The sequence below is a fragment of the Coenobita brevimanus genome, chromosome 45 (assembly GCF_032717465.1).
Source record: "Coenobita brevimanus isolate Jiangsu-jjx chromosome 45, ASM3271746v2, whole genome shotgun sequence".
In the NCBI taxonomy this organism is placed as follows: Eukaryota; Metazoa; Arthropoda; class Malacostraca; order Decapoda; family Coenobitidae; genus Coenobita; species Coenobita brevimanus.
Genome location: NC_136998.1, coordinates 22,832,308 through 22,844,072, shown reverse-complemented (window position 1 = coordinate 22,844,072; position 11,765 = coordinate 22,832,308). Strand labels below are relative to the sequence as shown.

Here is an 11,765-nt window from a genome sequence, read left to right as displayed (position 1 = left end):
ATTCTATGCCTTCAGGAGACCCGCCTTTCCTCTCAACCTGCTCCATTTTCAGGTTATATTTTTGTTGGTTGGCCTACTTCAGTTTCTGAATCATCTGTCCTTGTCCACACTGGAATCCCTTATGAACTAACTTCATTTTCTTCGTCACTTAAGTGTACTGTGGTCAGGGTTCTCCTTCATCATTGGATTACTGTAATTTCCCTCTTCTTGTCGCCTTCCGTCCCAATACAGTAGATTTCCTGAGCTTTCCCGTCTTTTGTCTCCGTTACGTCAGCCCATCTTGTTATTGGGTGATTTTAATTGCAGGCACCCCTTATGGGATGACGTCATTTCTACTTGAGGCCGTTTGCTTGAATTTTTTTCCTCTAATCAAGATCTCCATTTTCTTAATTCTGGTTGTTTTACAAATCATGATTCTCACACTTATACATAAACTTCTATAGATCTCTCTCTTTGCTCACCGTCTCTATCTCTAGACTTTAATTGGTCTGTGCTAGATAACTGTTTGGTAAGTGATCATTTTCCTATTTTACTCACTACTGCTTCCGATTCACCCGTTCTCTGCTCCCCTCGTTGGTGTTTTGAGCCTGCCGAGTGGGATGTGTTCACTTCATTTGTAAGTCCCCTGTTAAATCCATTTACCTTTTCTAGCGTCAGTGATATGGTTTCTTATTTTACGGATTTAGTGCTGGCTGCTTCACCGGAGTCCGTCCTCCAGAGTACTCGCTGCTTTGCATCCAAAGGTCAGGTCTCAGGTGGGAGTGTAGTTCACGTGATGCGGATTAATTCAGGACCAGTACCAAGCAGACGTTCGGCCAGTGAAAAATACAAGAAGTTAGTAAATGTTATACAGGGAGGCCAAGATAGATATATCCCTTAAAAACTGTTTAGAACGAATAATTCAGAACCAAGGTGGTTAAACAACAGATTAAAATCTCTCATGGGCCAAAGGAACGGAATACATAGAAAAATAAAACGTGGAGAGGAACACTTACGTAACCGGTAAGTGATTTTAAATAGAGAAGTAGAGAGGGAGATACGGAAAGCAAAGAGATGTTATGAAATTAAGATTGCTAGTGAATCGAAAGAAAACCCTAAGGGTTTTTATCAAATGTACCATCCGAAAAAAAAAAAAAAGAAGATAGGATTGGACCACTCAGGTGACATCACCAGACAAGATAAAAAATGTGCTCCATCCTAAATAATTATTTCATATCAGTATTTACCGAGGAAAATCTAGACCTGGTCCCTCAAGCAGCAAATATTTACGAAGATAATACGGAAAATATTCTTAGTAAAATAACCATTAGTAAGGAGGACATAATGAAAGAAATTAATAAGAAAAAATCTCAAAAATGGCCAGGTCCGGATGATATATATGTAAAAATTTTAAAAGAAACCAAAGATAAATTATGTCAGCCACTTTTAACGTTATTTAATGACTCTTTAATTTCAGGAGAAGCTCCAGTGGCGTGGAAGACCGCAAACGTAGTGCCCATTTTTAAAAAGGGAGATAAAGTAGCTGCGTCGAATTATCGTCCGATAAGTCTAACGTCAATAGTAGGAATAATGTTAGTAAATTTTGGCAAATAGGATTAGAGAACACTTAGAAAGATTTAATTATATAACCGAAAGTCAGCACGGATTCAGGCAAGGACGATCCTGTCTCACAAACTTGTTGTCATACTTCTCGGAGGTCTATGAGGCAGTAGATAGCGATAAAGCTTACGATATTATCTTCTGGACTTTAGTAAAGCTTTTGATAATGTCCCACACGAAAGGTTAGTTAGAAAGGTTCGAGCACACGGTGCAGACGGCGATATCTTAAAATGGATAGAATCCTGGCAGAAAGGACCAAAGCAGAAAGTATTAATAATAATGGAACTAAGTCGGACTGGGGAGTAGTAACTAGCGGTGAACCACAGGGTTCAGTACTCGGTCCCTTATATATATATATATATATATATATATATATATATATATATATATATATATATATATATATATATATATATATACACTGCCTAAATTAAGAGGGGCACTGTACATATATATATGTTAGGTATGGATATAGGTAAGGTGTGGGTACAGTGGAGGATACTCCGTATCCATTCATTGCCTGTATCCGGTCATGCCTTTGGCTGTTTATTACGGATAGTTGAAGGATTACTGTATTTTCGAGTATTTACTTATCTGTTACTGCACTTAGTTATGAAACTGTCACCTATTTATCTCTCTCCATTCAGCAACATGGCACATTGAATTACCTTCCCTTTAAATTTAAACTTGTTGGCACTTATTTATTTATTTGTTGTTATTAGTGTTTTTTTTTTATTATTATCTAAACTGGGCAGATGTTTGTCCTGTATTGGATTTTTTCTTTGGACCCTGACTCAACCCATTCATAGGTGGGAAAAAGAAGTGAAGAGGTTGGGTTAATGATGTTCAGTCCTCAGGCACTACAGTTTACATTGTGTACCGGTACTCTATTTGTGAAGACACGTGCAGATGTTAACATTAATATGTAAACATTAATATAGATACAGGAAGACAAATCGGTAAATTTTTAGAAGTAACCAACGTTTTCTTTTATTATTATTTTTATGGTTTCCAATGCAAAATACCGTGTTTTAATTAGTTTTGACCTTCATTTTAGGGGGAAAATCCCCCTTTTGTAATTTTGAGTAAGATTTCTACCTTCGTCTGTCCTGAGACAGACTATAGTTGTAGTAGTAAAGTAAAGGTCTGTATGGCTGAGCAGACCCATCAGCCACAGGCAAGCAGTTGCTTCTGCAGGACCACCATGAACCAGTGTTCCCTAGTAGTGCCTTGCCACAGCAAGGTGCAGTGAAGAGTGTGGAGGTTTTGTTCTTTAATGGACATTGCTTTTATCTCTCTCCATCCAATGTACAGGGGCACCATCACCATGTTATTTGCTTATATGGTTACCACCCATTGTTGTGAAATAGGCAGGACTGCATGATTGGGTGATGGTTGCCACTGCTTACCGCAGGATGCCAGTAATATAAAGGTTTCCACCATCAACAGGCATCTTTATAAAGTATCCCTGGCTGATATGGAAGACTACTGTATTTCATTTTCCATATGTTTAATCCATAAGGTTTTATCAAGAGGCTGCAACGGATGTACAGTAAGACTTCTTATGCTGCTCCCCCCCTCCCCCCCTTTTTTTTCCATAGTAAATATTGGAAAGATTGCCAGCTAAAATTCTGTAGCTCAAAATGTAGCTGATGTAGCATTGTCACTCAGATAGCAGTACCATTGATAGGGAATTAGTCAATACTTCAGAACTCTAACACCAGCGTATATAATATGGATTTACAGTCAAGTGCTCACCCCATCCCACTCCTCCGAATTTAAAAATTGCTGTGTTTTTTTCCTGTATATTTTTTTATGTATTAGTAGACTTGGTCTTGTTTATGATGAAACGTAACTTGGACTATAATGTTCTTCATGACTAATTTTCCTCAAATCTTTCAGGTATAGAATGTGACTAAGAAGCCAAAGACCATTATCGCGTCCCAGTTCCATCAGTGAATGTGATAAAGTGAAAAGCATTGCCAGAAGGAATAAGGAAGCAAGAAACATGTTTTCTTTCATTAATCTCAAGTATACCACGTTGAGTACACCGCTTCCCATCCGATCAGCAAAGTTAAGCAACGTTGGGTCTGGTTAGTACTTGGATGGGTGACTGCCTGGGAACACCAGATGCTGTTGGCATCCCTACGTGTCAAGTGGGGTTGGTGGAGGATTAGTGCCCCTCCCTGTAAAAACAATTAACTCTAAGCCCTTGGCCACCCCGTTTGGGATACATGGCGTCTGGCAATGAATGAATATATATATATATATATATATATATATATATATATATATATATATATATATATATACATACCGGTATATGATCTAGGCTTAGGAATCATTAGCAGTACCAGGAAATTATTCGACGATACAAAAATAGGCCGTATCATTAACACGACTGATGATTGCCATAACTTACAATAGGACCTCAATATAGTGTCCAAATGGTCTAAAACTTGGCAAAGGGAATTTAACTTTGAAAAATGTAAAGTACTTAACGTAGGCTTTATCATTGGAGATACTAAATACAGCTTAGATAACAAAGAAATTAGCAAATCGGAATGCGAGAGAGATCTAGGAGTTATGGTTAGTAACGACCTCAAACCAAGGCAACAGTGTATTAATGCGAGAAATAAAGCAAATAGGGTCCTAGGATTTTTTTCGAGAAGCGTGAGCAATAGGTCATCAAAAGTAATACTGCAGCTTTATCTAGCATTAGTAAGGCCACATTTAGACTACGCAGTACAATTTTGGTGTCCTTAATATAGAATGGATATTAACTCGTTAGTAAATGTACAGAGAAGAATGACAAAAATGATACATGATGTTCGGAACCTGTCATATTGAGACAGACTGAAAAGACTAAGTCTGCACTCACTAGAGAGGCGTAGAGTAAGGGTAGCCTTAACTGAAATGTTTAAGTGGATGAAGGGTATAAGTAAGGGAGATATTAGCAAGGTACTTAAAGTGAGCATACAGGATAGAACTAGAAATAATGGTTTCAAACTAGAAAAATTCCGTTTCAGTAAGGAAATAGGTAGAAATTGGTTTGGTAATAGAGTAGTAGACGAATGGAATAAGCTACCTAGTAAAGTAGTTGCTGCCTCTTCCATTGAGTGTTTCAAGCATAGGCTAGATAAACCTATGACAAATAAGGGGTGAGTATAAAAAAAAAAAAACATTAATAATAATTCATATTTTTTCCTTTCCAGGTTACACTATGATAGTCTCTATTCTCCTGTCACACTTTCCTATAAAATGTCCACGCCAGTTTGTCTATACTGCGTGGTGTTCTTTCTTTGTCCTGCCGGCTTCCGCTGGAGGGTTTGGAGGGTATGGGAGAGCCTTCTTCTTTGCTGTCCTTATCTCATTCTAGTAATTCAGTTACTCTTCTAGGAGCTGCCTAGCATGGGCCAACCTGCTTACTGCAATTATCCTCTCTTCTTATGTTCTTAAATGTGTCCCTTGATGGTCCAGTGATTGTGCTACAGCCCTGGTCAAACGGGCTTGATGGAGGTCTACCATCGAAGGATTAATACTCCGGGCCGTCAATCTGCTTTCCTTGCATTTAAAAACGCCACTGCCGTTTTGTGCAGGACAGTTAGAGCTTCCAGAAAGTCTAGTTGATCATCTTATGTGTCCTGCAATACATCTTCTACACATTTCATGTCCTATGGAACCGTATTCGCAGAATTTCGGGCAAATCCTCTCCTCCGCCAGCCCCAGTACTTTGGGTCTATGGATCATCTGTTGCAGATCCTGCTAGTGTCGCTGATATTCTTGGAAACCATTTTATTGAGATTAGCAAAGGATCCCATCTCCCTCGGGAGTTCCACCAATATAAGCAAGAGGCTGAACGTACTCCTGTGAATTTTGCTTTGTCATCTGTTGAGTCATGTAACGCTTCCTTTTCTGTGTTTGAGCTACTGTCTGGGATCCAGTCTTGTGGTAACACGTGTGAGGGCCCTGATAACGTTCATTATTAGATTATAAAGCACCTTCCTCGACCGGTAGGTTTGTCCATTCTCCCCAGGATTATAGACCAATTGCCCTTGTTAGTTACTTTGGTAAGCTTCTGGAATGGATGATTAATGCTCGTTTGGTGTGGTATTTAGAATCTAAAAGTCTTTTTTTCTGCTTTCCAATATGGTTTTCGCAAGGGGTGCAGTACTCTGGATCACCTGATGTAGTTGGAGTTTTCTATTCGTCAAGCTTTTCGTTACAAGCAGTCAGTTCTTGCAGATTTTTTTTTTTTTTTTTTTTTTTGAGAATGCCTACGACGTTACGTGGAAGTGCAACATTCTTCATACTCTAGTTAGTTTTGGGATAGACGGTAATTCGGGTGTCTTTCCATGTAATTTTTTGAGATATCGAACTTTTCAGGTGTATGTTCGCAGCAGGTCATCGACATCCTTTCCACAGGGGTATGTTCTGAATACTCTTTTCCTCGCAGCGAGCAATGGTATTGTCTCTTCTCTCCCTTTGGGGATTCATGCCTCCTTATATGCTGAGGACTTTGCAGTTTACCTAGCCAATGCTGATGTTTCTCGCGTCCGTTGCCATATGCTGTCGGTGATAACTGCTGTGTCCACTTGGGCAACTTCTCATGGGTAATATTCCACGGCTGCCTCTTTTTCTTTACGACATCCTTGTTACCTGCCATGCTACTACGACATTCCTGGGTCTGTCTTTTGGTTCTCGGTTGACTTGGTCTTCACATATTGCTATCCTAAATACGTCTGCTTGAATAGCAGACTTCAAATTCTACGGACCCTAAGTCATCTCAACTGGGGCTCTGATCGTTCTCTTCTACTTTTGCATGTTGCTGTGGTTCTCTCTGCTCTTGATTATGGTTGTACAGTTTATACCTCTGCATCCTCTGCCATTCTTCGCTGGTTGGTTGCTGTTCATCACGTCTTGTTTTAGGAGCATTCCGTTCCACTCTGGACCAGAGCTTGTATACTGAATCTGGATTGCCTTCTTTGGGCCACACTATAAAAACTAAACGCCAGTATTGACGAAAGTGAGCGTCTGAGGTTCCTGTTTTTCGTACCATAAATTACTGTTCATGCCAGGCGATCGTCACCTGATTATGGCGTAAAATAGTACTGGAATGTGACAGGAGGATAAAAGCCACAAGAGACCCCCTTTCGCATAACAAATTTTAATATTCATAAGTAAAATAACTGGTTTTTCCATTTATAAACATTGAATAATTCAGGAATAAAATTTTCTTTAGCAGGCTAAAATATATGACAAATAAAAGGCTCTTCATAAAATTTTACAAGACTAAACGTTTCCGTAACAAATACGAGTTAACAAAAACTTCCATGGTGGCGTCATGGCGACCAGCGCGTAATATTGGAGTTAGGATATTAAATTATGCCTCCTAGTTTATATCACACTACCTTTGTACTTTCTCAATAGATATTTGAAACGGCAACTGTTTGAAAGTTTGTGTTTGCCAGCTTAGTGCTGTAGTTAGTACATTTGAGGGCTAACCAGAAAGCTTCTGCCTCTAACCCAAGAACATCCTTGTGTGACAATTCTTGCTAACGAAAAATTATGAAATGAGTGACGCCTATGAAGTATACAGTATATACAATATCATATTACATGATAGAAATTACACATATAAGAGTTGGGCCAATGTTGGTAAATGGTTAGTTAGGTTTGTACTTTTCACTAGTGTTCGCTTTTACAGTTACAGTAAGCTACAGAAATTGGTAATAAAACAAATTTTTCATCAGTACCAACAAGTATGTGAATCACTTAAGTCCTCTACTGAAATGTGTGACTCGTTTTTGCATCAAAATAAATTGATAAGCTGATGTATTTAAGATAGGTAAGGTTACCAGTTATGAGTGAATTGGTTGATTAAGATGCTGGCTGAAATATTTACCTGTTTCAATCAAGCACTCGGATTTGAGCACATGTGTATTGGCTTTAGAGCAAAACTTGTTAGGAAATGCAGATTATTTCATTAGAATTACCCCCTCCCCCCCTTAAAAAAAATCCTGAGGCATCTTTCTATCCCAAGAGCTTTTCTTGTAAATAGCTACAGGCCTAAGGAAATGGCCTGTACCATGCATTAATAATATTAAAAAGAGTTAATTAGATAGAAATGACAGTTATTGTAATGGAGGGGTAGATGAGTGTAGGAAAGGGATGGAATATTGGTTACGGTGGAAAGGTTATACAAAAGCATGAAAGGTGCAGTTAAACAATGACTGACAAACAGGAAGTAATGAGATAAATTTAGTGAAGGAGACAGACATCAACCATATGACTAGTTTGGAGGAAAGCTAGGAAAACAGAACAGTAAACAGTCTGAAAATGTATAAAACAGAGCTGGATGAACGTAGGGAGGTGGAACGATATCTGGGAAAAAAGGAAAGCTTCTCTTGCAGACTTGGACAGAAAAAGAAATACTGCCCCACGTAACTTACGAAATCATTGCACACTTATTGAAGGGAAAAGTAATAAAGAATGTGAATACCAGAACAGTATAACTGCTGAGCTAAACTGGAAATTTACAAGTAATACCTGAAACAGGGAAAAACTATAGCTAGATACATAGAAACTGAATAACTGTTCCAGTACACACATCTAATAACCTATATATTTTCCAATATGGTCTGCTGGTCATGGCTGAATGACAGGAGTGGAAAGAAACTGCTGAAAATGAATGGAGGAGTGTTACTGCATCCGTCTTGTGTTGGTGCTGCAATGAATGTCACCATTCAACTAGCTTTGTAATGAAGTAAATCAGTCTCCGTGCTAAAAATAATTCTCCAATAACTCTGTACTTTCATCTTGCAATATAATTTTAGGAACACAAGCTGTACTGCTGCATGAGTTGAGGTGCACATGACCTGTATAAACTGCTGTATAATTCATGACTGGTGAGCTGGCCGGAAACAACATTTAAGCAATGAAATATGCAATAATGCATTGCCTTCGCTTGTGTGAATTCAAATCTGGATAATCTCAGTAATTATTTCATGCAAATAACTGCAAAAGGAGGATAAATCATAATTTATTCCTAGTCTATATAGTGCAGTGTGTTTTGCTTGTAAATGCATCCTCTTTATGCGTTCTGCCATCATTTGTTACCAATTCTAGCGCAAGATATACTCATTTCCTACATAAAAATAACAGTTTAGAATGGGTCGGCGAAGTGCCTGGTTTATTAAACAAAAGAAAGATGTAAAATTTACTCGCTGTTAGTGTTCATACAGCGCATTCTCGCCCAATCTAGTGATTAGCGACAGTCGTGGCATTCAAACTCCAGGACTGGGTTTCGTCAAGACTGACGGTCCTGATTTTTTATAGTAAGGATGACTGACGCTCAGGAACGTCAGACGACTGAACGTCACCTCTGGACCGCTTGAACTCTTGATTTTAATAGTACGGCCCTTTGTCGCATCGTTGTGATGAATTGACCATCCGTTGTTATTACAGACTTCATCAACATTCCAAAAAACAACTCACACAATTCATCACACAGCATAACATACACATTGCCATCTTACAAGAAATGAAACTAAACAGAACACAAAAAACACCTACATTTCAAAATTTCACCACCATTCGACAAGACCGGGCTGACGGCGGTGGTGGTGGACTCATCACCCTGGTACACAAATCTATTAACTTCTCAGGTACCAGTGCACACACAGTCACTTCTGCCCCCACATGACACCACAACAGAAATACAATCAATTGAAATACGCACTGATATCAAATCACACATAACAATGGCCAACGCATACATTCCCCCCCAGTCGTCCCACACAATTACTCTCCACAAATACACCACATCACTGAAATACCCATCATCCTGAGTGGTGATTTCAACGCCAAGGCGTCGGCCTGGCATGTAAACAATCCTGACACAGACAGAGGGCTGGTAATACAATCCCATACAAATCACTTCCTCCCATCATCCCCAGACATCGCCTTCTGTTCCCCACTCCTTGCCCCCACAACATCCTGCAGAGAGTCAAAACCCTTGGATCTGATCACCTCCCAATTATTATCACCATCAAAACCAGAATCACCCCAGCTGGCCACAGACACACACACACTAATTATAAGAATGCAAACTGGGAGGCCTTCACAACTGAAACAGAACAACATTTCAAAACATTAAACAGTACACCCATCACAAACATCAACACCGCTGTGCACACTTTCAATACAGTTATACAAATCGCACACAAAAGACACATCCCTAGAGGCAACAAGAAGAGACACAACCCCAACTTCACACCAGAAATTAAAGGCCTCATCAGACTACGGGACACACTACGACACTCCCCAACATCCCATACACAAGACACCACACAACAAATATAAGAAATCAACACTCAAATAAACAATAAAATATCAGAGCAGCAAACACTAAACTGGAAAAATTATCCCCAGACACTTAACCACAAAACAAACATCAGCAAACTTTACAAAACACTAAACAGCATCACACTTTCCAACAGCAACACTACACAATCACACGCTGCCATCACAACAACTGACTCCATACCTTCAAACAAACAACAAGCAAATTCTCTCATCAATCACTTTTCACATGTCGGTCATCTAAACCCCCATCACAACGACCGACATATCATCCGACGTAAGAGACAGTTCCTCACAGACCCAGACTACGCACTTTTCACTTACAACCAGACGAAGCACATCACCAGCAACCTTAAGCACTCATCTGCCTGTGGACTAGATAACATAAGCAACATTCACCTTAAAAACCTTGGACCACAAGGCATACAAGCACTCACCAACATATCAAACTACAGCTACTCGCACAATACCCAACATCTGGAAGCATGGTATTATCATCACTATCCCTAAACTTAATAAAGACCCCACGTTACCTTCTTCATACAGCCCCGTCACAGTCCTCTGCACCCCCTCTAAATTCACTGAACGACTGGTACAACTAGTTACACCTCACCCCCCCCTAGCCTCATCACAACATGGCTTTAGGCCGCTGCACTCCACAAACACCATTCTTACAGATCTTACACAGAGAGTTTTTGACGGCATGAATTCAGCTAGACCACCACACAGAACACTCCTAGCCACATTAGACATTAGCAAAGCTTTTGATGCAGTACTTCTTTGATTTTCCCTGGAATGATTATTGCTTCCATGGCCGTGAGCCATCTGAGTGTGCCTTGCGCATTACGGAGGTTATTCTCTCGGGCATGGAAGCATATATTCCTTTCTCATATCCTTTGACTAACGCAAGAAAGCCTTGGTTTAATCACGCTTGTTCTAATGCTGTCCGCAACAAGGAGAGGGCCTACAAAAGGTACCGGAGCCAACCCACCCCTGAATCACATCATCTTTACATTTCTGCCCGGAATCGTGCTAAGTCTGTTCTTCGCTCTACTAAAAATAATTTCATCCATACTAAATGCTCTCAACTCTCCAACTCGAATTCTTCCTGCTCCTTCTGGCACCTTGCCAAAAATCTTTCTAACAACTTTACCTCATCATCCTTGCCTCCTCTTTTCTACTCTGATGGTTCTGTAGCTATTTCTTCTACTGATAAAGCAGATCTCTTCGCACAGACTTTCTCCTCCAATTCCACCTTAGACGATTCCGGTGCTGTTCCTCCATCCCTCTGACTTCCTCATGGCTGATATTAAAATTTCTTCAGTTGATGTATTTTCTGCCATCACTGGCCTCAGTACTAACAAGGCATATGGGCCTGATGGGGTCCCTCCTGTTGTTCTCAAGAACTGTGCTTCTGTGCTTACACCCTGCCTAGGCAAACTCTTTCGCCTTTGTCTGTCAACTTGTACCTTTCCTTCTTGCTGGAAGTTTTCTCTCATTCAGCCAGTCCCAAACAAGGGTGACCACTCCCAACCCTCCAACTATCGTCCAATTGCTTTAACGTCCTGTATTTCAAAAGTTTTCGAGTCAATTCTTAATAGAAAAATTTTAAGGCATCTTTCCTATCACAACCTTCTTTCCGATCATCAGTATGGGTTCCGTCAGGGACGCTCCACTGGCGATCTTCTCTCCTACCTTTCAGACTCCTGGTCATCCTCCTTTCGGGACTTTGGCGAAAGCTTTGCCATTGCACTTGACATCTCAAAGGCTTTCGATCGAGTCTGGCATAAATCTTTAATTTC

The 11,765-nt window shown here is 39.9% G+C and overlaps 1 pseudogene; it reads left to right on the top strand.

The window, feature by feature from the left end:
* The first annotated feature begins 3,622 nt into the window (after positions 1 to 3,622).
* Positions 3,623 to 3,741, top strand: LOC145398523 (5S ribosomal RNA; annotated as a pseudogene).
* Positions 3,742 to 11,765: the final 8,024 nt, after the last annotated feature.